The sequence below is a fragment of the Felis catus genome, chromosome A1, assembly GCF_018350175.1.
Source record: "Felis catus isolate Fca126 chromosome A1, F.catus_Fca126_mat1.0, whole genome shotgun sequence".
NCBI lineage: Eukaryota > Metazoa > Chordata > Mammalia > Carnivora > Felidae > Felis > Felis catus.
This window is the reverse complement of record NC_058368.1, coordinates 114,071,759-114,099,307: the sequence shown is the minus strand read 5'-3', so window position 1 is coordinate 114,099,307 and position 27,549 is coordinate 114,071,759. Positions and strand designations below refer to the sequence as shown.

At 40.6% G+C, this 27,549-nt stretch overlaps 1 protein-coding gene and 1 pseudogene across 10 annotated transcripts in view; one reads left to right on the top strand and one right to left on the bottom strand.

The window, feature by feature from the left end:
- KLHL3 (kelch like family member 3) overlaps positions 1-27,549 on the top strand; it is a 282,390-nt gene that overhangs the window by 57,792 nt on the left and 197,049 nt on the right. The gene's annotated exons all lie outside the window — the stretch shown is intronic.
- LOC123385974 lies at positions 160-26,990 on the bottom strand (annotated as a pseudogene).

Below are 27,549 nucleotides of genomic sequence, written 5' to 3'. Positions count from 1 at the left end.
TTCCTAGGTATTTTATGCTTCTTGGTGCAATTGTGAATGGGATCAGTTTCTTTATTTGTCTTTCTGTTGCTTCATTGTTAGTGTATAAGAATGCAACTGATTTCTGTACATTGATTTTGTATCCTGCAACTTTGCTGAATTCCTGTATCAGTTCTAGCAGACTTTTGGTGGAGTCTATCGGATTTTCCATGTATAATATCATGTCATCTGCAAAAAGCGAAAGCTTGACTTCATCTTTGCCAATTTTGATGCCTTTGATTTCCTTTTGTTGTCTGAAGGGAACTCTTACTCCTTGAAGGCCGTGTGGACCATAAGGTTCACCATCTGGTTGCTGTAGCCAAATTCATTGTCATACCAGGAAATGAGCTTGACAAAATGGTCACTGAGAGCAGTGCCACCCCCAGAATTAAAGTGGAAGAGTGGGTGTCACTGTTAAAGTTGCAGGAAACAACCTGGTCCTCAGGATGCCCTTGCAGGGAACCTCCAATGCCTGCTTCATCACCTTGTTTTTGGCAGCTTTGTCCAGGTGGCAGGTCAGATCCAAGACTGACATGGTGAGGGTGGATACACAGAAGGCCATGCCAATGAGCTTCCCATTAAGTTCTGGCAACACCAGTAGAAGCAGGAATGATGTTCTGGGCAGCCCCTTGGACATCACACCACAGCTTCCCGGAGCTGTCGTCCATGGTCTTCTGAGTAGCAGTGATAGCATGGACTATGGTCATGACTCCCTCCATGAGGCCAAAGTTGTCATGGATGATCTTGATCAGACGGGCCAAGCAGTTGATGGTGCAGGAGGCATTGCTGACAATCTTGAGGGAGTTATCATTCTTCTCATGGTTCATGCCTGTCAAAGACTTGGAGGCATTAGCAGAAGGGGCAGAGATGATGACCTTCTTGGCCCCACCCTTTACCCTTCTACATGGTGGTGAAGACCCCATGGACTTCCAGAGAGATCTGGAAGATGGAGATGGGCTTTCCATTGATGACAAGTTTCCTGTTCTCAGCCTTAACTTCTGTTGAATTTGCTGTAGGTGGATTCTTTCTGGAACATATAAACCATGTAGTTGAGGTCAACGAAGGGGTGATTGGTGGTGACAGTATTCAGTTTGCCTGAGTTCAAAGCAGCCCTGGTGACCTGGGGCCCAGTACAGTCGAGTCTGTTTACTCTGACTTCCACCAGTGTGTCTCAAGGATGCAGCTGGCACTGTGCCAGAAGATGCAGCTGTCTAACAGGGAGGAACAGAGAGCCTACTTTAGTCATAAAGTGATTCCTTTCCCATCCTCATTGAATACCCCTACCCAAGGAAGGCCTGCACCCATTTTCTGAGCCACCACCTGGGATCCAGGATCCTTCCAATCCTTCCATTTATCCATGCATCCACCTCCAACCTCCCCTAATGAAATTTTGACCCACTTTGGTGCTGTCAGTTTATATTAAAGGTTAATCCTTGGTAATCAGTTCTAGTGGGTTTCAATGATTTCATGTACAGCATTAATAAGGTAGTATTCACATTCAAAAGACCATCCAAAGATATGCTTTAATTCCTATTTATTTATGTATTTATTTATTTATTTAAGGTTCAGCTGAGACATAATTTTTATTCAACAATAATTTCTCTAGTAGTACCATGAGTCATATACTGTGCTAGGTGCTTAGGGCAGAATGGGGAAGACCTAGCTAGCTTCTCCCCTCTGGAGCCTCACATATCTGAAAGACATACAACATATACAAATTGGTATCCCATAAATACAGTAAAGGTGATGTGAACCAAGGTTCTGAGCACTCATTGGAAAACAGCTGGCAAAGTGTAAGGCACTCAAGAAAAAAGACTTTTGTGATGGTTCTAAAGGAGAAATATGGATAAAACAATTTGAGAAGGTAAAGGGAATCTCAGGTAAAGGAAACATGATCAAAGGCAGAGAGATAATGAACCATATTATTTACTATTTATTAAGTCTTTACTACATGTCAGGCACAAATCCAGGTGCTTTGCATACATGTATATCACTTGACTCTCACAAAAACCTTTGAAAATGAGTCTTACTATACTCTCCAATTTACAGATCAGGAAACTGAGGCTTCGAGAAATTGTATCACTTGCCCAACGTTGTTTAATGTGTCAGAGCTGGGATTAGAGTCCAGATCTGTCTGATTAAAAGTTAAGCCTAACTCTTAATCCTTGAAGTACTGAAGAAAACTTGGGTTCAGAATATGGTAGGGTGAGAGCAAAGTAGTAGCAGAAGAGAAGGCAGGGAGGGTTTGTAAAGGCCAGACTGTGAAGGGTTTTATGTGTGAAATATCCATGAATTAGTTCTTTATCCACTTCTTATCCCTAGTCTTCTAACCCCAAGCGAGAAAAACTCTTATTTTTCTCTTAACCCTCAAACACTTAATACTTGCATCTCACATAATTATAATTATGTTCTTTACCTATTTCCCTCTCTTCACCATTAGGCAACAAAGTCCTTACCGAAGGGCTTATCGCAGTACCCTTCTCATTTAGTGAAATGTGCACTATTCACTTAGTGAATGAATGAATGAGTGAAACTAAAGGGATACTTATGGGTGGTGGAAAGTATAGGCACTGGACTTTGCAATTCTGTGTCAAATAAGTTATGGTTGCCTTGGAGAAATTGGAAACTGTCAGATTAATTTCAGATCATACCCATATGCCAGTTGAAAAATTATACAACCACAGCATTGCCCCTCAGGTTTCAATGAGCATGACATCATTATGGGGCAAGCCAACTGGACTTCCCTCTAAAACTTGTAAGAAAATTTGGACGGAGTCTCAAATACAATGAACTGTAACCCTGGGACAGAACAGCACTCCCAGTAGTTCTTGCTGATTTCTGGGTGTTGTGGCTTCCTTGCCTAGGATCCATTTGGTGTTCAGCATTTAGCTGTAAATAAGTCGTGAGCTCCATGGGTAGTCTGGGCTGGGGAGCTGAGGGAGGCAGAGCAGCTGGAGAGGCCTAGAGATGTTAACCAAGAATCTGCAAACTAGGAAGGAAGGCAGGAATTCAGGCTTATTTGGATGCTTTTTTTCTGTAGCCGTGCAGTCTAACTAGGGACTTTGGCCAGTTTTATCTGTAGAAGAAATTAAGCTTTCCTCTTTGTAAGGCTCCCTCTCTCAAATTCCTAGTCCTAGAGCATATCTAAACCTGTTTCATCCTCAATGAATTGCCTGATTTAGAGTCAGGAGGTGTGAGTGCCCATCCTGATTGCCAGTTACTAACTGTGACTTTAGGCAAGTGTCGTAGTTGGTCTGAGCTTCGGTTTCTTCCATTGTAAAATGGAGTTTAACTCCCTTCTGCTACTCTACATAGTTGTTGCGAGAATGAGATGAGATAATAGGGTTGAAAGTGTTTGTGAGTTTTCAAGCTCTGTGAAATTATAAGGGAGGTTTCCTGAGGGAAACCTGGGGAAATCTGGGGAACTGAGATTAAGTAAACCCTTCTTTCTAAACTGCCCAGTGTGCCACAAGGTGGCAGCAGGATCCTATCTTTGCTCCTGTCTTTAGCATAGGGAAAACAAGTAGGAAAGGGATTTGGATTTTGCTTTGCTCTGCTTTGCAAAGGTGAAGAGGATTTATTCCTTTACCACTGCCTACGTCTCTCACTCCACAAAATCCTTCAACTCCACATGAAATAATTTCTCACAGGACTCACATTCTTAAATTAAAATCCCAGGGCACTTCCCCTGCTGTAGAAGTTAATCCAGCCCTGGCAGGTTTTGGTTAATGGTTGCAAATCTTTTCTGAGCTTTGGGCTTTCATACAACTCTTGCCCTCCTGGGATTTCAGTGCTATAGACTCCAAGCTCACTTTCCTCTCATTCCTTGAATCAGAGCTCTAGTAGCTCTGGAAAGCCAGCTTCTCTTTACAGAAGAGGAAACTGAGGCACAGAGAAGGGAAATAATTTGTCCATGATTAAACAATCAGTGTATTCAAGCTTAGGACTTCAATCCAGGTTTCTTCCTGTGGGTTCGGTCCCTTTGAAAATGTGAGTTTTTTTCAAGGTGATTTGGGAGGCTTCATGCAAATTTGTTTCTCCCACTGATAAGAATTTTGAGGGCATTCTGAGGCACTGGGAAACAGGAGACTTCTCTAGCATATGTTCAAACAATCCTTTGAAGAAGTTTTGCCAAAAGCACCTCGTTAGGAATTGCCAAGTATCCTAAAGGTAGGCATTAGAAACTCTCAGGGATGCATGCTAGGGCTGCAGCAGAGAATGCCTCAGGAAGGAGAAAGAATCCATTTAAGGGGCACACTTCATTATATGGGCTTTTGTGTTAGGCTTGCCTTCCCAATTATATCCTTAGAGACACATGTTCAAATGACACCACTAGTTTACCACTGCTTATGGCAAAAGAAGGCAGGAATGAGGGAAGCCAACTTTGAACATTTGCTGTCTTGTGCAGGGCATTCTCTGTATAAGTGCATCCATTCAAAGGTCGTCCGACTTCAGCTCAGGTTATGATCTTATGGTTCACGAGTTCAAGCCCTGTGTCGGGCTCTGTGCTGACAGCTCAGAGCCTTGAGCCGGCTTCAGATTCTCTGTCTCCCTCTCTCTCTGCCCCTCCCCTGCTCCCTCTCTCTCTTTTTCTCTCTCTCTCAAAAATAAACATTAAAAAAACAAAACAAAGGTGACAGAGTTGTAGAATAAAAGACTGTGACTTGATAGTCTGACAGATAATGGTTCAAAGCCTGTCCTAGTTACCTACCTTTACAAGTAATTATCCCAAGTCTTAGTTTTCTTATCTACAAGATGGGCATAATGACATCTACCTTATTAGCTCTGTATTGTTGGACAGGTTATTTAACCTCTGTGTAACTTGATTGAATTGTCTGTAAAATGAGGGTAATAGGAAAATGAAAAGCCCTATTTCATAGGTTATATAATGATTAATAAGTTATTACCTAGAACCATGAATGACACATAATAAACAGTTGGAAAGTATTAGCTGCTGTTATTATTATTAGTAACACCATACAGCATTGTTGTGAGTCTTAAATGAGACTGTGTATGTAAAGGTTTTAAAGAGAATAAGCATTTGTTAAGGTAGCATGTATGTATGTATGTATGTATGTATGTATGTTTATATGTATGTTTCATGCCCATTGCAGAGCCAAACATGGGGCTTGAACTCATAACCCTGAGATCAAGACCTGAGCTGAGATCAAGAGTTGGACACTTAACTGATTGAGCCATCCAGGAACCCCAGAATTGCATTTATTTTTATTCATGTGTAATAACCACAGTAGTATGAACAGTATTCACAGTAAATGAACCTGCTTTTTTATAATATAGGTACAAGAGTATTATATTGTCATTTGTTTTTTTGTTTATTCTTACTGTTATTTGAAGATAATTCTTGGCTTTTTCAATTACAAATTCGTCTCTTTTTTAAAAAAAAATTTTTTTTTCAACATTTATTTATTTTTGGGACAGAGAGAGACACAGCATGAACGGGGGAGGGGCAGAGAGAGAGGGAGACACAGATATGGAAACAGGCTCCAGGCTCTGAGCCATCAGCCCAGAGCCTGATGCGGGGCTCGAACTCCCGGACCGCGAGATCGTGACCTGGTTGAAGTCGGACGCTTAACCGACTGCGCCACCCAGGCGCCCCAAATTCATCTCTTTTTTAGTAATCTAAAGGCAACAATGATTAACATTTTTGAGCCCTTACTATGTCCAGACCCAGTGCTGTATGTATGTTGTCTCAGAAGGATTTGGTAATTTGTTTATGTGTACATATCTAGCAAGTGATAGAACTGGAATTTGAACTCAGGCAGTTCTATTCCAGAATATGCTTTCTTGACTATTTCTTACTATTCTGTACTATTACTGTCTGCCTTAAAAAATGTTTACCATGAGAGGATTCCATTTCTTAGTTGTTGAATTCTATTATCCTAGAGCCAAAAGACATTGAAGAATTCATCATGGATTTATAATATATATCAGGCATAGTAAATAAAAATCTTTATAACTTTTGACCTGACATCCACTTTTAGGAATCTGTCATAAAGAAATAATCCAAAATACAGTAAAAGTTCATCATAGTGTCGTTTATAATATGGAAAACTTTAAGGTAATCTCAACACTTAACTACAGAAATGATTAGTAAAAATATTATATATGCAGTTGATGAATTATTACGCAGTTTTTAGTAAATGTAAATAATGATGCTGTTTAGATTTTAAAAGATTTTTTAAATTAATTAATTAATTTTTTTAATTTACATCCAAGTTAGGTAGCATATAGTGCAACAATGATTTCAGGAGTAGATTCCTTAATGCCCGTTACCCATTTAGCCCATCCCCCCTCCCTCAACCCTTCCAGCAACCCTCTGTTCTCTGTATTTTATTTAAGAGTCTCTTATGTTTTGTCCCCCTCCCCATCTTTATATTATTTTTCTTTCCTTTCCTTATGTTCATCTGTTTTGTATCTTAAATTCCTCATATGAGTGAAGTCATATATTTGTCTTTCTCTGACTAATTTCGTTTACCATTGCATGTATATATATATATATACATATGTCAGTAATAGTGCTGCTTTAAACATTGGGGTGCATGTGCCCCTTCGAAACAGCACACCTATTTCCCTTGGATAAATTCCTACTAGTGCAATTGCTGGGTTGTAGGGTAGTTCTATTTTTAATTTTTTGAGAAACCTCCTTACTGTTTTCTAGAGTGGCTGCACCAGTTTGCATTCCCACCAGCAGTGCAAAAGAGATCCTCTTTCTCCTCACCCTCACCAGCATCTGTTGTTTCTTGAGTTGTTAATATTAGCCATTCTGACAGGTGCGAGGTGGTATCTCATGGTTTTGATTTGTATTTCCCTGATGATGAGTGATGTTGAGTGTTTTTTCATGTGTCTGTCAGCCATCTGGAGGTCTTCATTGGAGAAGTGTCCAGTTATGTCTTCTGCCCATTTCTTTACTGGACTATTTGTTTTTTAGGTGTTGAGTTTGAGAAGTTGTTTATAGATTTTGGATACTAATCCTTTATCTGATATGTCGTTTGCAAATATCTTCTCCCATTCCGTCGGTTGCCTTTTAGTTTTGCTGATAGTTTCCTTCACTGTGCAGCTTATTTATTTATTTATTTATTTATTTATTTATTTAACGTTTATTTATTATTGAGAGACAGAGAGAGACAGAACATGAGCAGAGGAGGCGCAGAGAGAGAGGGAGACACAGAATCCGAAGCAGGCTCCAGGCTATGAGCTGTCAGTACAGAGCCCGATGCGGGGCTTGAACCCACAAACTGTGAGATCATGACCTGAGCCGAAGTTGGACGCTTAACCAACTGAGCCACCCAGGTGCCCCAGAAGCTTTTTATTTTGATGAGTTCCCAATAGTTCATTTTTGTTTTTGTTTCCCTTGTCTCCGGAGACGTGTTGAGTAAGAAGTTGCTGCAGCCAAGGTCAAAGAGGTTTTTGCCTGCTTTCTCCTTGAGGATTTTGATGGCTTCCTGTCTTACGTTTAGGTCTTTCATCCATTTTGAGTTTATTTTTGTGTATGGTGTAAGAAAGTGGTCCAGGTTCATTTTTCTGCATGTCGCTGTCCAGTTTTACCAGCACCATTTGCTGAAGAGATTGTCTTTATTCCGTTGCATATTCTTTCCTGCTTTGTCAAAGATTAGTTGGCCATATGTTTGTGGGTCCGTTTCTGGGTTCTCTTTTCTTTTCCTTTGATCTGAGTGTCTGTTTTTGTGCCAGTACCATACTGTCTTGATGGTTACAGCTTTGCAATACATCTTGAAGTCTAGGATTGTGATGCCTCTGGCCTTGGTTTTCTTTTTCAGGATTGCTTTGGCTATTTGGGATCTTTTCTGGTTCCATCCAAGTTTTAGGATTGTTTGTTCTAGCTCTGTGAAGAACACTGGTGTTATTTTGATAGGGATTGCTGGATTTTTTAAAATTTATTTTTATTTTTATTTTTGGTGAGAAGACATTCAGATTATTTTTCTGAATAAAGAAAAATAAAAGGGTCTTGTCTTGTCTTTTCTTTTCTTTTCTTTTCTTTTCTTTTCTTTTCTTTTCTTTTCTTTTCTTTTCTTTTCTTTTCTTTTCTTTTCTTTTCTCCTTCCAAGATTTTATTTAAGTTCAAGTTAGTTAACATACATTGTAGTATTGATTTCAAGAGTAGAATTTAGTGATTCATTGCTTACATATAACACCCAGTGCCCATTCCAGTAAGTACCCTCCTTAATGCTCATCACCTTTTTAGTGCATCCCCCACCCACCTCCCCTGCAGCAGCTCTCAGTTTGTTCTCTGTAATTCAGAGTCTTTATGGTTTGCCTCCTATTTTAATCTTACTTTATTTTTCCTTCCCTTCTATTATGTTCAACTGTTTTGTTTCTTAGATTCCACATATGAGTGAAATCATAGGGTATTTGTCTTTTTCTGACTGACTTATTTCACTTATTTCACATATATATGTGTCTATATATGTATATACATACATATATATGTATATATATATGTGTCTATATATATATACATGTATATACATACGTACACACGCACACACACACACACATAGACATACACACACTACAGCTTCTTTATCCATTCATCAGTTGATGTACACTGGGCTCTTTCCATAGTTTGGCTATTATTGTGATGATGCTGCTGTAAACATTGTAGTGCATGTACCCCTTCCAACCTGTATTTTTGTATCCATTGTATAAATACCTAGTACTGCAGTTGCTAGGTTGTAGGGTAATTCTATTTTTAATTTTGTGATGAACCTCCATACTGTTTCCAGAATGGCTGCACCAGTTTGCATTCCCAGCAATAGCACAAGAGGGTTCCCCTTTCTCCGCATCCTTGCCAATATCTGTTGTTTCCTGAGTTGTTAATTTTAGCCATTCTGACAGGTTTGAGGTGGTATCTCATGGTTTTGATTTGTGTTTCCCTGATGATGAGTGATGTTGAGTTTTTTTTTTTTTTCTTCTTATGTCTGTTACGCCATTTGTATATCTTCTTTGGAGAAATGTCTTTTCATGTTTCCTGCTCATTTCTTAACTGGATTATTTATTTTTTGGGCGTTAAATTTGATAAGTTCTTTATAAATTTTGTATTCTAACCCATTATCTTTGCAAATATCTTCTCCCATTCCATAGGCTGCCTTTTAGTAGTTCATTTTTGCTTTTATTTCTCTTGCCCCCAGAGATGTGTCTAGTAAGAAGTTGCTATGGCAAAAGTTATAGAGATTGCTGCCTGTTTTCTGTTCTAGGGTTTTGATGGTTTCCTGTCTCACCTTTAGGTATTTCATCCATTTTTAGTTTATTTTTGTGTACAGTGTAAGAAAGTGGTCAAGTTTCATTCTTCTGCAGTTTTCGCAGCACAATTTGCTGAAGACACTGTATTTTTTCCATTGGATACTCTTTCCTTCTTTATCAAAGATTAGTTAGCCATATATTTGTGGGTCTGTTTCTGGGTTCTCTGTTCTGTTCTCTTGATGTTTGAGTCTGTTTTTGTGCCAGTACCATACTATCTTCATGATTATAGCTTTGTAATACAGCTTGAAGTCTGAAATTGTGATGACTCCCACTTTCCTTTTGTTTTTAAACTTACTTTGGCTATTCAGGGTCTTTTCTGATTCTGTACACATTTTAGATTTGTTTGTTCTAGCTTTGTGGTGAATTCTGGTGTTATTTTGATATGGATTACATTGAATGTGTAGATGCTTTGGATAGTATAGACATTTCAACAGTATTTGTTTTTCCAATCCATGAGCATTGCATGTTTTTCCGTTTCATTCTTCTTCAATTTCTTTCGTAAGTGTTCTGTAAGTTTTAGAGTAGAGATCTTTTACCTCTTTGGTTAGGGTTATTCCTACATGTCTTATTGGTTTTGGTGCAGTAGTAAATGGCATAAATTCCTTAATTTCTTTTTTTGCTGCTTCATTATTGGTGTATAGAAATGCCACAGATTTCTGTAGTTGCTTTTATATCCTGTGACTTTGCTGAATTCATATATCACTGCTAGCAGTTTTTTGGTGGAGTCTTTTGGGTTTTCCACATAGAGTATCATGTCATCTGTGAAGAGTGAAAAGTTTGACTTCTTCTTTGCCAGTTTGGATGCCCTTGATATCTTTTTGTTGTCTGATTGCTGAGGCTAGGGCTTCCGCTACTATGTTGAACAATAGTGGTGAGACTAGACATCCCTGTTTTGGAAAACTGAGAGTTTTTCCCCATTGAGGATAATACTAGCTGTGGGTCTTTTGTATATGACCTTTGTGAAGTTTAGGTAAGTTCCTTCTATCTCTACATTCTTGAGGGTTAAAAAAAAATTTTTTTTTAATGTTTACTTATTTCTGAGACAAAGAGAGACAGAGCATGAGTGGGGGAGGGGCAGAGAGAGAGGGAGACACAGAATCAGAGGCAGGCTCCAGGCTCTGAGCTGTCAGCACAGAGCCTGACACGGGGCTTGAACTCATAAACCGTGAGATCATGACCTGAGCCGAAGTCAGTCACTCAATTGACTGAGCCACCCAGGCACCCTGCTTAGGGTTTTTTAAAAAGAAAGTTGCTGTATTTTGTCAAGTGTTTTTTCTGCATCTACTGAGAGAATCATATGGTTCTTATCCTTTTTATTTAATGTGGTGTAGCATGTTGATTGATTTGTAGGTAGTGAACCACCCCTGCAGCCCAAGGAGCAAATCAAATCCTACTTGATTCTGGTGAATAATTCTTTTACACTGTTGGATTCAATTTGCTAGTGTCTTGTTGAGAATTTTTGCATCCATGTTAATCAGGGATGTTGGTCTGTAATTCTCTTCTTTAGTGAAATCTTTGTCTGGTTTTGCAATCAAGGTAATTCTGGCCTTATAGAATGAATTTGGAAGTTTTACTTCCATATCTGTTTTTTTTAAATAGTCTTAATTTTTAAATTTAAGTTTATTTTAGGAGACAGAGACAGTGTGAGTGGGGGAGGGGTAGAGAGCGGAAGAGAGAGAGAATCCCAACCAGGCTCCATACTGTCAGCATAGAGCCCAGTGCAGGTCTTGAACCACAAACCGTGAGATCATGACCCAAGCTGAAATAAAGATTTTGACACTTAACTGACTGAGACACTGAGGCACTCCTGTTTTTTGGAATAGATTGAGAAGAAAAGGTATTAATTCCTTTTTAAATGTTTGGTCGAAATTTCTTGGGAAGCCATCCAGCCCTGGACTCTTGTTTGTTGGGATATTTTTGATTATTGATTCAATTTCTTTGCTGGTTATGCATCTGTTCAAATTTTCTGTTCCTTCCTGTTTCAATTTTGGTAGTTTATATGTTTCTAGCAGTTTGTCCATTTCTTCCAGATTGCCCAATTTGTTGGCATATAATTGCTCATAATATTCTTTTATAATTGTTTGTATTTCTGTGTTGTTGGTTGTGATCTTCCCTCTTTCATTTATGATTTTATTTATTTGGGTTCTTTCTCTTTTCTTTTTGATAAGGCTAGGGGTTTATGAATTTTGTTAATTCTTTCAATGAACCAGCTCCTAGCTTCATTGATCTGTTCTATTTGTTGGGGGGGGGGGCTTCTATATCATTGATTTCTGCTTTAATCTTTATTATTTCCCTTCTTTTGGTGGTTTTGGGTTTCATTTGCTGTTCTTTTTCCAGCTCCGTTAGCTGTAAGGTTGGATTGTATATTTGAGACTTTTCTTGCTTCTTGAAGAGAACCTGTTTTGCTCTATACTTCCCTCTTAGGACCACCTTTGCTGCATTCCAAAGGTTTTGGATTATGGTGTTTTCATTTTCATTTGCTTCCATGTATTTTTAAATTTCTTCTTTAATATCCCGGTTAGCCCATTTGTTCTTTAGTACGATGTTCTTTAACCTCCATCTATTTATGGTCTTCCCAATTTTTTTGTTTGTTTGTTTTTGTGATTGACTTCAAGTTTCATAGCATTGTGGTTTGAAAATATGCATGGTATGATCTCAGTCTTCTTGTACTGGTTGGAACCTGATTTGTGATCCGGTATGTGTTTTGATCAGGATAAAGTTCCATGTGCATTAGAAAAGAATGTGTATCCTGATGCTTTAGGATGAAATGCTCTGAATATATGTATTAAGTCCATCTGGTCCAGTGTGTCATTCAAAGCCATTGTTTCCTTGTTGATCTTTTGCCCAGATGATCTGTTCATTTCTATAAGTGGGGTGTTAAAGTCCCCTGCTATTACTGTATTATTATCAGTATTATTACTGTATTATTACTGTTTCTTTAAGTTTGTTAATTGATTTACACATTTGGCTGTTTCAAGTTTGGGACATAAATATTTACAGTTGTTAGATCTTGTTGGATAGACCCCTTTATTATGATATAGTGCCCTTCTTCATCTCTTATTACAGTCTTTGGTTTAAAACCTAGTTTTTCTGATACAAGTATGGCTATTCCAGCTTTCTTTTGATGTCCATTAGCATAATTAATTGTTTTCCACCCCATCACTTTCAATCTGGAGGTGTCTTTGGGTCTAAATGAGTCTATTGTAAGCAGTATATTGATGGGTCTTGTTTTTTATCCATTCTGATGCCCTATGTCTTTTGTTTAGAGCATTTAGTCCATTAACACTCAGAGTAATTATTGATAGATATGTATTTAGTGGCATTGTATTACCTGTAAAGTCGCTCTTTCTGTCTCTGTTCCTTTCTAGTCTTTGTTACTTTTGGTCTTTCTTTTCCACTCAAAGAGTCCTCTTTAATAATTCTTGCAGAGCTGCTTTAGTATTCATGAAATCCTTTAGTTTTTGCTTTGTCTTGGAAACTTTATCTCTCCTTCTGTTCTGAATGACAGCTTTGCAGGATAAAGTATTCTTGACTGCATATTTTTCCCAGTTAGCACATTGAATATATCATGCCACTCCCTTCTGGCCTGCCATGTTTCTGTAGACATGTCTGCTGCTAACCTTATGTGTTTTCCTGTGTAGGTTAAGGACCTTTCACCCCTAACTGCTTTCACAATTCTTTCTTTGTCTTTGTACTTTGCAAGTTTTACTATGATACGTTTTAGTGTTGACCTGTTCTTGTTGATTTTGAGGAGAGTTCTCTGTGCCTCTTGGACTTGAATGCCTGTTCCTTCCTCAGATTAGAAGTTCTCAGCCATGGGACACCTGGGTGGCTCAGTCAGGTAAGCGTCTACCTTCAGCTCAGGTCATGTTCTCATGGTTTGTGAATTTGAGCCCCATGTTGGGCTCAATGTTGACAGCTCAGAGTCTGGAACCTGCTTTGGATTCTGTGTCTCCCTCTCTCTCTTTCCCTCCCTTGCTTGTGCTCTGTCTCTCAAAAATAAATAAATGTTAAAAAATTTTTTTAAAAAGTTCTCAACTATAATTGGTTCAAATAAACCTGCCCCTTTTTATTTTTATTTCTTTCTTTCTTTATTTATTTAATTAATTAATTTTATTTTTTTTCAATATATGAAGTTTACTGTCAAATTGGTTTCCGTACAACACCCAGTGCTCATCCCAAAAGGTGCCCTCCTCAATACCCATCACCCACCCTCCCCTCCCTCCCACCCCCCATCAACCCTCAGTTTGTTCTCAGTTTTTAAGAGGCTCTTATGCTTTGGCTCTCTTCCACTCTAACCTCTTTTTTTTTTTTTTCCTTCCCCTCCCCCATGGGTTTCTGTTAAGTTTCTCAGGATCCACATAAGAGTGAAACCATATGGTATCTGTCTTTCTCTGTATGGCTTATTTCACTTAGCATCACACTCTCCAGTTCCATCCATGTTGCTACAAAGGGCCATATTTCATTCTTTCTCATTGCCACGTAGTACTCCATTGTGTATATAACCACAGTTTCTTTATCCATTCATCAGTTGATGGACATTTGGGCTCTTTTCGTAATTTGGCTCTTGTTGAGAGTGCTGCTATAAACATTGGAGTACAAGTGCCCCTATGCATCAGCACTCCTGTATCCCTTGGGTAAATTCCTAGCAGTGCTATTGCTGGGTCATAGGGTAGGTCTATTTTTAATTTTTTGAGGAACCTCCACACTGTTTTCCAGAGTGGCTAAACCTGCCCCTTTTTAATGCTTTTCTTCTTCTGGGACTCCTATGATAGGGATAATATTTCACTTTATAGAATTGCTTAGTTCCCTATGCCTGTATTCATGATTTAATAGTTTTCTTTCCCTCTTCTTTTCACTTTCATTATTTTCCATAATTTTATCTTCTCTATCACCTATTAGCTCCTCTGGTACTTGCATCGTTGTTGTGATGTCATCCATTCAGTTTTGTGTCTCTGTTATAGCATTTTTAAATTTCAGCCTCACTAGTTTCTAGGTCTTTTATCTCTGCAGCAAGGATTTCTCTTTTGTCTTCTGTGCTTTTCTTAATCCCAGCTATTATTCTTATGATTATTGTTCTAAATTCTTGTTCAGATATATTGCTTATATCTGTTTTGAGCAAATCCCTGGCTATGTTTTCTTCTTAATCTTTCTTTGGGGGAGAATTCCTCCTCTTACCATTTTGTCTTGGCTTCTGTCTTTTGCATGTTATGAAAGCTTGTTATGTTTCCTGCTCCTAAGAGTACTGCTATGTTAAGAAGGAGTCACACACTATCCAGGGCTTGGTGCTTCAGAAAGTGTTTTTGGTGTATGCTGTGTACATTATCCTATTGTTATTTGACTGTTGTTTCCCCCAGCTTAGTCCTCTGCAGAGTTCTTCCTTGTTTGCAGTGTGGAATATTTGAACCTTTAACTAGGTATGTTTTTATTTGTTTAAATAAGCCTGATTAAGAAAAAAAAGCTTGGAGCACCTGGGTGGCTTGGTTGGTTAAGCGCCCAACTTCAGCTCAAGTCGTGATCTCACCACTCATGAGTTCAAGCCCCACATCAGGCTCTCTGCTGTCAGTGCAGAGCCTGCTTTGGATTCTCTGTCCCCCTCCCCTGCTCATTCTATCAAAATAAATAAATAAGTAAATAAATAGCCTGATGCAAAAAAGAGAAAAGGAAAAGGTACAAAAAACCAAATAGACAAACAAAAAATTATAAGCCTGTTTCCAAAGAAAAAGAAAGAAAGAAAGAAAGAAAGAAAGAAAGAAAAGCCTGATCAAAAAATGAAAAAAGGAAACAAACAATAAAAAAAGTATAAGCCTGATTCCAAAGAAAAGAAAAGAAAGAAGAAAAGAAAAGAAAAGCATCAAAATTTTAAAAATCCTAGTCCTATTTCTACTAGAGCTGAAGCTGATGCTTTGGAGCACTCTGTGATCAGTAGACTTGGTTAATGTGGGGTGCCTGTGTTGGTCCTCTGGAGGCAAGGCCTGCTGCACTGGCTCACAGACCTGCCCTAGTAAAGATGCCCCTGCAGGACACATGTGGGGATGGGGTATGGTGTAAGGACCCCAGCCTCCAATGGGGGGGGGGGGCCGTGTTGCTCACTAAAGTCTAACCATGCTGGTGGGCAGGGGAAGATGGCATCACCCTGCTCTCTTGTCCTGGGGTGGGGAGCTTGCGCTCCCCACAGATAAGGAAACCCTCACAGATAAGTAAACAGTCTCTTCTCCTGTGTCCCAGGCTTTTGTCAGATCCCTGCCCTCAACCCGTCTGTGCCCGGGCCATCAACATTCCCGGAGCCACAGCTCTCGTGTGTTTTGTCTTTGATGTGCAGCTGGGATTCAAAACTGCAAATCTTTTTTTAAAATTAATTAATTTATCTGAGAAAGAGAGAGAGAGAGAGGGAGAGAGAGAGAGAGGGAATATCCCAAACAGGCTCTACACTGTCAGCGTGGAGCCTGAAGCAGGCAGGGCTTGATCCCACGAATCATCATGACCTGAGCTGAAATCAAGAGTTGGATGTTTAGCTGACTGAACCACCCAGGCACCCCCAAAACTCCAAATCTTAAAGGACCTGTCAAGGCTCAGACCCACTCCCCGCTCTTGGGGAGAACCTTACAGTGCTGCACCTGGTGCCATTCTGTCCCAGAAAAGCAGTCCCTTGGCTGCACAGTTGCCTGGAGTTTATGGTGAAGCCCAGTAAAAAGTTGTAGGTCAGGTTATCCACACTCTGCACATGCCTCTGTCCCCTGCTGTTGAACGGCTGCTGAAAGAGTCCAGCTGGGTCTTTTGTCCTTGGAGAGGTAATCTAACTTCTTCCAACTGCGTTCCAGGAAGGGGAATGTTCTCTCCCGGGGTGACCCAGGGAATTCCCACACTATGCTGTCTGCTATCCACTCCTGGGCCTCTGCCCTCTTCCCCAGGAGCATCACCACCTGCCCAGATCAACTCCAATGAATGGCACAGACTTCAAAACCTTCAGAATTTGAACTCCAGTGTTCGCAAAAACTTGCAGTAGTATGTTCCTCCTGATTCCCCAGTCATTGGTTTTGGGGGAGTGCTTTTCTTGCAAAAACCAGATGCAGTGCTCTGTCTCCCACTCTCTCCTCCTTTCTGTGAGAAGGGCTCCCTACCTTCTGTGGCAGCAAGGCTTTTCTCTCTTCCAGTTCACCTGACAGGTTCTTTCTGTCTAATTATGCAGATTGTTCTCTTGATCCTCAGGATTAATCCTTAATTTCCAAGATGTTCAAAATTATTTCATGTTGACTTAGCTATGTTCAAGGAACGAGGCAAGCCCAGGGTCCCTTTACTACTCTGCCATCTTAACTCCTCTTGTTCTTTCTCTCTCTTTTTAAGATTTTATTTTTAAGTAATCTCTACACCCAATTTGGGGCTCAACCTCACAACCCTGAGATCAAGAGTCACATGCTTTACTGACTGAGCCAGCCAGGTACCACCAGGGCCTTCCTTTCTACCTGGCATGGCATGGTTTTCCTTGGTCCAATAAAATATGTGACTTTCTTGTGTGCATCTTCTAGATGAACTTGCAAGGAAGTTTTCCAACACTCAAAGGCCCACACTCTATTTTGTTCTCAATTCTGAAGTAGGTGGACCACCACTTTCTGTGAGATCAGTGTGGGTTCTGGTCACACTTGGGTTCCATTGTCATGGAGCTAGACTTGTTAAAGGCCATTGACCATGGTCAATCCCTTCCTCTTGGTATACAGAGGTTGAGGGGTGTGGCACGTAGGGTGGGATGTCTGGTCCTGGCTGATAAGAAAGTAGAGAGCTGGTGTCCACCTTGGTGGGCAGCCTCAGACCATAAATCCTCACCTCCTCCTCAGACTACTGGCAAGCCTGGGTGGGACAGGAGGACGCTCCTCTTCTGCTCCTGTCATGTTAACATTGACTGTCAGCTGGGATTTAGCTAAGGCCAGAAGGCTTCCATGTGGCTTCTCCATGTGGCTTGAGCTTCCTCACAACTGAGTGGATGGATTTCAAGGACAAATGTCCTATGCTCTTCAAGGAGCAGGGACTCCTATGTGGTGCTGTTCCAAAGGTATCTGGCTAGCTCACCTGAAGTCCCTCAGGATATCTGGAAGGCTTTGGGAAGGCCTTCTATTCAGGCTGAAAATGATCTGTCTACTCCTTTCTCTGCTATGCAAGAGTTTCTGGAAGTCTTTTCCCAAGTGTGGACTGCGTAGGATGCTGCTGCTCTTAGCTGTCCTTATATCCAGGAGACAGTCTTATTTCAGGGCCCTGTTTCATTTCATCAGAGAAGATCTGCAGCATGTGAGAGTATAGCTCTCATTTTGTTCATTGGGAAACTGAGTCAGGAGGGCCCTATCATATATTCCATGATGGTTCAGTCATGCGCTCTACTCCTGGGTTTGGAGCAGAGAGGTTCTTCACAGCATTCTTATGTTGGTTATTTGAGATAATGCACTTAAAACAATTCAGACAATGTCTGGCTTGGTGCGGTTGTTAACAATGTCAATTTCAGTAGGTACGTAGGCCATCTTGTGTTGATGTGAGACCATAAGATGCCTGTGTGATCCTCTTTTGGAAATTTGTAAGAAAACAGATGTTGTATCTGAACTCATGAGAAGATAAATAATGATATTTTCTTCTTTTCTTTTTGTATACTAATCTTTAATTTCTTCACTCTGGCAAGATTAATTGGACAAATGGATTTTTAGTCCTGCTATATGTTATGATTTGAAGAATTTGGGTAATTTCTGAAGGTTGATTTTCTCTAGATAATAGAAAGTTTCTAAGTAGTCTTTTTTTCACTCATCAAATAGATCTGACTCCATGGTAATCATTCAGTGAGAGTCAAGATATATAAAGGCCTGAATCTGTGGGTGAGATGCTCACAGTTTTGTTCGGGACAGGCTGGCAGGCTGGAAGCACAGTACTATGTGCTGGAGAAGGGGTGGGCAGTAGGAAGAGATGACTTTGGGTATGTGTGCTGAGTAGGCCCAAGGATTGGAGACACAGTGTGAGTCAGGGTTGCTGAGGAAAGGCTCCCTAGGGAAGGTGAGTCTTGGACTAGACCTTAAAGGAAATTATGGATCAAAACTGGTTGCTTTCCAGACCAGAGGAAGAGACAGTGGACAGAGGCCCAGAGACTGTGCTAACCATATGGTATGGATAAAATAAATGAGTGTCTTAATTAGAGTGCAAGGGCCACTTTGGAAAAGTCAAGGGGTGAGCTGTGTTTTTTTTTTTTTTATTAATTTTTTAAATGTTTGTTTTTGAGAGAGAGAGAGACAGAGTGTGAGCTGGGGAAGGGGCAGAGAGAGGGAGACATAGAACCTGAAGCAGGCTCCAGGCCCTGAGCTGTCAGCACAGAGCCTGACGCTGGGCTTGAACCCACGAGCCATGAGATCATGACCTGAGTGTAAGTCAGACACTTAACCAACTGAGCCACCCAGGCACCCAATTTTTTTAAAATTTGTTTTAATACAAGATCATTAAAACACACATAGTATAGATCTTTAAAAACACATAGTGGGATCCTGGGAAGATGGCGGCGTAGGAGGATGCTGGGCTCACCACGCATCCTGCTGATCACTTAGATTCCACCTACACCTGCCTAAATAACCCAGAAAACCGCCAGAAGACTAGCAGAACGGAGTCTCCAGAGCCAAGCGCAGATGAGAGGCCCACGGAAAGGGGTAGGAAGGGCGGCGAGGCGGTGCACACTACACGGACTGGCGGGAGGGAGCCAGGGCGGGGGGCGGCCCGCTGGCCAAGCAGAGCCCCTGAGTCTGGCTTGCACAAGTGGAGGGGCCGGACGGAGTGTGTTCCGACAGCAAGCGGGACTTGACATCTGGAAGGTTATAAGCTAACAGCTCTGCTCAGAGAATGGGAGAGCTGCAGGACAACAGGAGGGACAGTTGTTGAGCCCCAGACGACAGAGCTCAGCTTGGTGGAGAACAAAGGCGCTTGCCAGCGCCATCTCCCTCTCCCATCCCCCAGCCAAAATCCCAAAGGGAACTGGTTCCTGCCAGGGAACTTGCTTCCACCGGGCAAACACCCAACGCTGTGCTTCTGCAGATCCATCCCTCCGGCGGGTCTGACTCCCTCCCAGTGCCGCAGGGCCCCTCCCGAATCGGATCTCCGAAGGAAAAGCAAAAGCGAGCTGAGCCTGCCCCTCCCGCCCCTGTGCACCTTGCCGATCCACCCCAGCTAATACGCCAGATCCCCAGCACCACAAGCCTGGCAGTGTGCAAGTAGCCCAGACGGGCTATGCCACCCCACAGTGAATCCTGCCCCTACGAGAGGGGAAGAGAAGGCACACACCAGTCCGACTGTGGCCCCAGCAGTGGGCTGGGGGCAGACATCAGGTCTGACTGCGGCCCTGCCCACCAACGCAAGTTATTCAAGACAGCACAGGGGAAGTGCCTGCAGTCCCGCACCACTCCAGGGACTATCCAAAATGATGAAACGGAAGAATTCCCCTCAGAAAAACGTCCAGGAAATAACAGCAGCTAACGAACTGATCAAAAATGATTTAAACAATATAACAGAAAGTGAATTTAGAATAATAGTCATAAAATTAATCGCTGGGCTTGAAAACAGTATAAAGGACAGCCGAGAATCTCTTGCTACAGAGATCAAGGGACTAAGGAACAGTCACGAGGAGCTGAAAAATGCTATCAATGAACTGCAAAATAAAATGGAGACAACTACAGCTCGGATTGAAGAGGCAGAGAAGAGAATAGGTGAACTAGAAAACAAAATTATGGAAAAAGAAGAAGCTGAGAAAAAGAGAGATAAAAAAATCCAGGAGTATGAGGGGAAAATTAGAGAACTAAGTGATACACTAAAGAGAAATAATATACGCATAATTGGTATTCCAGAGGAGGAAGAGAGAGGGAAAGGTGCTGAAGGTGTACTTGAAGAAATAATAGCTGAGAACTTCCCGGATCTGGGGAAGGAAAAAGGCATTGAAATCCAAGAGGCACAGAGAACTCCCTTCAGACGTAACTTGAATCGATCTTCTGCATGACATATCATAGTGAAACTGGCAAAATACAAGGATAAAGAGAAAATTCTGAAAGCAGCTAGAGATAAAGGTGCTCTAACATATAAAGGGAGACCTATAAGACTCGTGACTGATCTCTCTACTGAAACTTGACAGGCCAGAAAGGAATGGCAGGAGATCTTCAATGTGATGAACAGAAAAAATATGCAGCTGAGAATCCTTTATCCAGCAAGTCTGTCATTTAGAATAGAAGGAGAGATAAAGGTCTTCCCAAACAAACAAAAACTGAAGGAATTCGTCACCACTAAGCCAGCCCTACAAGAGATCCTAAGGGGGATCCTCTGAGACAAAGTGCCAGAGACATCGCTACAAGCATGAAACCTACGGACATCACAATGACTCTAAACCCATATCTTTCTATAATAACACTGAATGTAAATGGACCAAATGCGCCAACCAAAAGACATAGGGTATCAGAATGGATAAAAAACAAGACCCATCTATTTTCTGTCTACAAGAGACTAATTTTGGACCTGAGGACACCTTCAGATTGAGAGTGAGGGGATGGAAAACTATTTATCATGCCACTGGAAGTCAAATGAAAGCTGGAGTAGCCATACTTAAATCAGACAAACTAGACTTTAAATTAAAGGCTGTGACAAGAGATGAAGAAGGGCATTACATAATAATCACAGGGTCTATCCATCAGGAAGAGCTAACAATTATAAATGTCTATGCACCAAATACAGGAGCCCCCAAATATATAAAACAATTACTCAAAAACATAAGCAACCTTATTGATAAGAATGTGGTAATTGCAGGGGACTTTAACACTCCACTTACAGAAATGGATAGATCATCTAGACACATGGTCAATAAAGAAACAAGGACCCTGGATGATACATTGGATCAGATGGACTTGACAGATATATTTAGAACTCTGCATCCCAAAGCAACAGAATATACTTTCTTCTCGAGTGCACATGGAACATTCTCCAAGATAGATCACATACTGGGTCACAAAACAGCCCTTCATAAGTATACAAGAATTGAGATCATACCATGCATACTTTCAGACCACAATGCTATGAAACTTGAAATCAACCACAGGAAAAAGTCTGGAAAACCTCCAAAAGCATGGAGGTTAAAGAACACCCTACTAAAGAATGAGTGGGTCAACCAGGCAATTAGAGAAGAAATTAAAAAATACATGGAAACAAGCGAAAATGAAAATACAACAATCCAAACGCTTTGGGATGCAGTGAAGGTAGTCCTGAGAGGAAAATACATTGCAATCCAGGCGTATCTCAAGAAACAAGAAAAATCCCCAATACAAAATCTAACAGCACACCTAAAGGAAATAGAAGCAGAACAGCAAAGACAGCCTAAATCCAGCAGAAGAAGAGAAATAATAAAGATCAGAGCAGAAATAAACAATATAGAATGTAAAAAAATTATAGAGCAGATCAATGAAACCAAGAGTTGTTTTTTTTGAAAAAATAAACAAAATTGATAAACCTCTAGCCAGGCTTCTCAAAAAGAAAAGGGAGATGACCCAAATAGATAAAATCATGAATGCAAATGGAATTATTACAACCAATCCCTCAGAAATACAAGCAATTATCAGGGAATACCATGAAAAATTATATGCCAACAAATTGGACAACCTGGAAGAAATGGACAAATTCCTAAACACCCACACTCTTCCAAAACTCAATCAGGAGGAAATAGAAAGCTTGAACAGACACATAACCAGCAAAGAAATTGAATCAGTCATCAAAAATCTCCCAACAAATAAGAGTCCAGGACCAGATGGCTTCCCAGGGGAGTTAAAGCAGAGATAATACCTATCCTTCTCAAGCTATTCCAAGAAATAGAAAGGGAAGGAAAACTTCCAGACTCATTCTATGAAGCCAGTATTACTTTGATTCCTAAACCAGACAGAGACCCAGTAAAAAAAGAGAACTACAGGCCAATATCCCTGATGAATATGGATGCAAAAATTCTCAATAAGATACTAGCAAATTGAATTCAACAGCATATAAAAGAATTATTCACCATGATCAAGTGGGATTCATTCCTGGGCTGCAGGGCTGGTTCAACATTCACAAATCAATCAACGTGATACATCACATTAATAAAAGTTTGATCCTGTCAATCGATGCAGAAAAGGCCTTTGACAAAATCCAGCACCCTTTCTTAATAAAAACCCTCGAGAAAGTCGGGATAGAAGGAACATACTTAAAGATTATCAAAGCCATTTATGAAAAGCCCACAGCTAACATCATCAGTGGCGGAAAACTGAGAGCTTTTTCCCTGAGATCAGGAACACTACAGGGATGCCCACTCTCACCGCTGTTGTTTAACATAGTATTGGAAGTTCTAGCATCAGCAATCAGACAACAAAAGGAAATCAAAGGCATCAAAATTGGCAAAGATGAAGTTAAGCTTTCACTTTTTGCAGATGACATATATTATACATGGAAAATCCGATAGACTCCACCAGAAGTCTGCTAGAACTGATACATGAATTTAGCAAAGTTGCAGGATACAAAATCAATGTACAGAAATCAGTTGCATTGTTATACACTAACAATGAAGCAACAGAAAGACAAATAAAGAAACTGATCCCATTCACAGTTGCACCAAGAAGCATAAAATACCTAGGAATAAATCTAACCAAAGATGTAAAAGATCTGTATGCTGAAAACTATAGAAAGCTTATGAAGGAAATTGAAGAAGATATAAAGAAATGGAAAAACATTCCATGCTCATGGATTGGAAGAATAAATATTGTCAAAATGTCAATACTACCCAAAGCTATCTACACACTCAATGCAATCCCAATCAAAATTGCACCAGCATTCTTCTTGAAGCTAGAACAAGCAATCCTAAAATTCATATGGAACCACAAAAGGCCCTGAGTAGCCAAAGTAATTTTGAAGAAGAAGACCAAAGCAGGAGGCATCACAATCCCGGACCTTAGCCTCTACTACAAAGCTGTAATCATCAAGACAGCATGGTATTGGCACAAAAACAGACACATAGACCAATGGAATGGAATAGAAACGCCAGAACTAGACTCACAAACGTATGGCCAACTCATCTTTGACAAAGCAGGAAAGAATATCCAATGGAAAAAAGATAGTCTCTTTAACAAATGGTGCTGGGAGAACTGGACAGCAACATGCAGAAGATTGAAACTAAACCACTTTCTCACACCATTCACAAAAATCAACTCAAAATGGATAAAAGACCTGGATGTGAGACAGGAAACCATCAAAACCTTAGAGGAGAAAGCAGGAAAAGACCTCTCTGACCTGAGCTGTAGCAATTTCTTACTTGACACATCCCCAAAGGCAAGGGAATTAAAAGCAAAAATGAACTACTGGGACCTCATGAAGATAAAAAGCTTCTGCACAGCAAAGGAAACAATCAACAAAACTAAAAAGCAACCAACGGAATGGGAAAAGATATTTGCAAATGACATATCGGACAAAGGGCTAGTATCCAAAATCTATAAAGAACTCACCAAACTCCACATCTGAAAAACAAATAACCCAGTGAAGAAATGGGCAGAAAACATGAACAGACACTTCTCTAAAGAAGACATCCGGATGGCCAACAGGCACAGGAAAAGATGCTCAATGTTGCTCCTCATGGAGATACTACCCCACGCCACTCAGAGTGGCCAAAATGAACAAATCAGGAGACTATAGATGCTGGAGAGGATGTGGAGAAACGGGAACCCCCTTGCACTGGTGGTGGGAATGCAAATTGGTGCAGCCGCTCTGGAAAACAGTGTGGAGGTTCCTCAAAAAATTAAAAATACATCTACCCTATGACCCAGCAATAGCACTGCTAGGAATTTACCCAAGGGATAAATCCCACAGGAGTGCTGATGCATAGGGGCACTTGTACCCCAATGTTTATAGCAGCACTTTCAACAATAGTCAAATTATGGAAAGAGCCTAAATGTCCATCAACTGATGAATGGATAAAGAAATTGTGGTTATATACACAATGGAGTACTACGTGGCAATGAGAAAGAATGAAATATGGCCCTTTGTAGCAACATGGATGGAATTGGAGAGTATGATGCTAAGTGAAATAAGCCATACAGAGAAAGACAGATACCATATGGTTTCACTCTTATGTGGATCCTGAGAAACTTAACAGAAACCCATGAGGGAGGGGAAGGAAAAAAAAAAGAGGTTAGAGTGGAAGAGAGCCAAAGCATAAGAGACTGTTAAAAACTGAGAACAAACTGAGGGTTGATGGGGGGTGGGAGGGAGGGGAGGGTGGGTGATGGGTATTGAGGAGGGCACCTTTTGGGATGAGCACTGGGTGTTGTATGGAAACCAATTTGACAATAAACTTCATATATTGAAAAAAAAATAAAGTAAAAAAGAAAAACACACAGTGACTGGGGCGCCTGGGTGGGTCAGTTGGTTAAGCATCTGACTTTTGATTTTCACTTACGTCGTGATCTCACAGTTCATGGGACTGAGTCCCGTGTTATACTCTGTGCTGGTGGCGAGGAGCCTGCTTGGGATTCTCTCTTTCCCTCTCTATCTGTCCCTACCCCTACCCCTCAAAATAAATAAATAAACTTAAAAAAAAAGATTCTCTCTCAAAAACAAAACAAAATAAAACACATAGTGACTGATCATCTTGTTCTGGCTTTCAGTCCCAGACTCAGTGAATTTTATTTTTAGTTACCTTTTTTTTTTTTTTTGACCATTTTTAGGAGTCTGTGATTGAGATGGTGCTGTGCCAAGAAGGTAAGAGTCAGGATAAAAAAAGTAACTTAGGATAGAAAGAAGCCTTTTCATTATGTTAGGAAGAAGCTTTATAAAAGGGAATGCTTTTCTATCAATTAGTGCTTCTTTGAGCACTGAAGTGGGAGTCACCTGGAACAAACATATTCATTAGAAGAGTCAAGGCTTGAGGACCAACTAGCAAACCTGTCATCCCTAGAATTTTAGAAAGTGAAAAATGATAGAGTGATAGATCATGGTAGAGTGATAATCATTTCACTTAGAAAATGAAGGATGATAATCAGGAGATATTGTAGAACCCTTTGAGTTCCCTTGTAAAGGCTCTGGCCTGACCTGTGTGAATAAAGATAGCAATAACTTCAGATCCTTTGTGGTAAAGACTTCTGGCGTTCACCCACATCTGGTTCTCTTCTTCTTTTTTTTAATCATTAACACATTTAAAATTGTTTTTAATTATTTATTTATTTTTGAGAGAGAGACAGCATGTGAGCAGGGGAAGAGCAGAGAGAGAGGGAGACATAGAATCCAAAGCAGCCTTCAGGCTCTGTGCTGACAGCTCAGTTTGAGCCTGACGTGGGGCTCGAACTCACGAACTGTGAGATCATGATCTGAGCCAAAGTCGGATGTTTAACCAACTGAGCCACCCAGGTGCCCCTAAAATTTTTTTTTAAGTTTATTTATTTTGATATAAAGAGAGAGAGTGAGTGAGTGAGTGAGTGAAAGAGCAGGGGAGGGGCATCTGTACTGTCAGCACAGAGTTGGATGCAGGGCTAGAACTCACTAACCATGAGATCATGACTTGAGCTGAAGACAAGAGTTGGACCCTTAACCAACTGAGCCACTCAGGTGCCCCTGGTTCTTTTCTTCTAGGCACACTGCAGGGTTATAGTTTCCCATCCCTTGCATTTAGGTAGCGACATATGAATATTTCTGGCCAATGAGTTGTGAGTGGAAGTGGTGCTTATGTTGCTTTTAGGCCAAAGTATTTAATCGCTGCTATGAGACTCTTCAGCTCCTCAAATCCTTGCCTTAGTTACTGAGAAGGTTGTGTATTCCAGATGGAATTCCTACAAGATGGTGGTACCTCACTGTCTTGGGTGTCTGATCATTACATATAGCATAACCCTGCCCACCCCCTTCAATCTGAGGCCTGGCCCTGAGAGATTGGGTGTTATGACCGTAGCATATACTAGCCTATCCTGACAGTATAACCATTCCTGCTCATTTCTCTCCTTATTCTTCTCTCCTTTCTTGGGACTTAAGAGAAACATTTATTTGCCCCTAGGGAATGGGTTGAATGTTATAGAGATATATTTGGGAGAGAGGGGAGAAGAAGACGGTGGATTTAGCTGGCAATAGTGATTATAGAATGGACATAGAAATGACATAAGGGCAGGAGGAAGAAGGAGAGATAAACTGAGAGATCTGTAATTTGTTCACCATCTCTGTGGGTATTATGGGCTGTTTTGGGGGGATTGTGAGCCGTAAATGCTGCTGTCTGCACAGATTTGCCCATGTTTACCCCTTAGCCTACCTGTAGAAGCCTTCCTCCTGAGAAGGCTTTGAGTGGTGACCAAGCAGAAAGAAAACTGTTCTGGAAAGCTTGACAGTTAAATCCGTGATCAGCTTTCAAGGCTGAAGTTTCAGGGACTCTGACTTGGATTGTTCATACAGTTTCTTTGAAGACTCACTATGTAGGAAGAAGTCAGCTCTTCCAGCTTCTTTTCGTATTGAAGTCTCTGTGTGAATTTGAGAATCCTCAACTATTAATCACTGTCAGTTCAGTTAAAGAATACATATTGTTTTAATGTAACTTATTCCAAGAATGCTTCTCACCAGCCTTCTCTTTTAATTCTCCCACTGATCTGCTCTGTGGCTGATAGCAAGTCACTTGCCCCTCTGGGCTTCAGTTCTCTCTGTAAACTGTTCCAGCCCTGACATTCTAAAGTTATGAGAGGGGAGAATAAGAATGTTCCCAATTTGTGGGTTGAAGATTCTAGAACAAGAGAGGGAAGAGTTAACTCTGATCCATGTTTAACACTTCAGAGGCTATTCTTGTTCCCTCACCCATAGGAGGGTGATAATGCAGTGTGTATGTGAAATTGCTTTATTTATTTATTAAAAAAATTTTTTTAATATGAAATTTGACAAATTGGTTTCCATACAACACCCAGTGCTCATCCCAACAGGTGCCCTCCTCAATACCTAACACCAACCCTCACCTCCCTCCCACCCCCTCCATCAACCCTCAGTTTATTTTCAGTTTTTAAGAGTCTCTTATGGTTTGGCTCCCTCCGTCTCTAACTTTTTTTTTTCTTTCCCATCCCCCCATGGTCTTCTGTTAAGTTTCTCAGGATCCACATATGGATGGAAAGTGAAAACATACGGTATCTGTCTTTCTCTGTATGACTTATTTCACTTAGCATAATACCCTCCATTTCCATCCATGTTGCTGCAAATGGCCAGATTTCATTCTTTCTCATTGCCAAG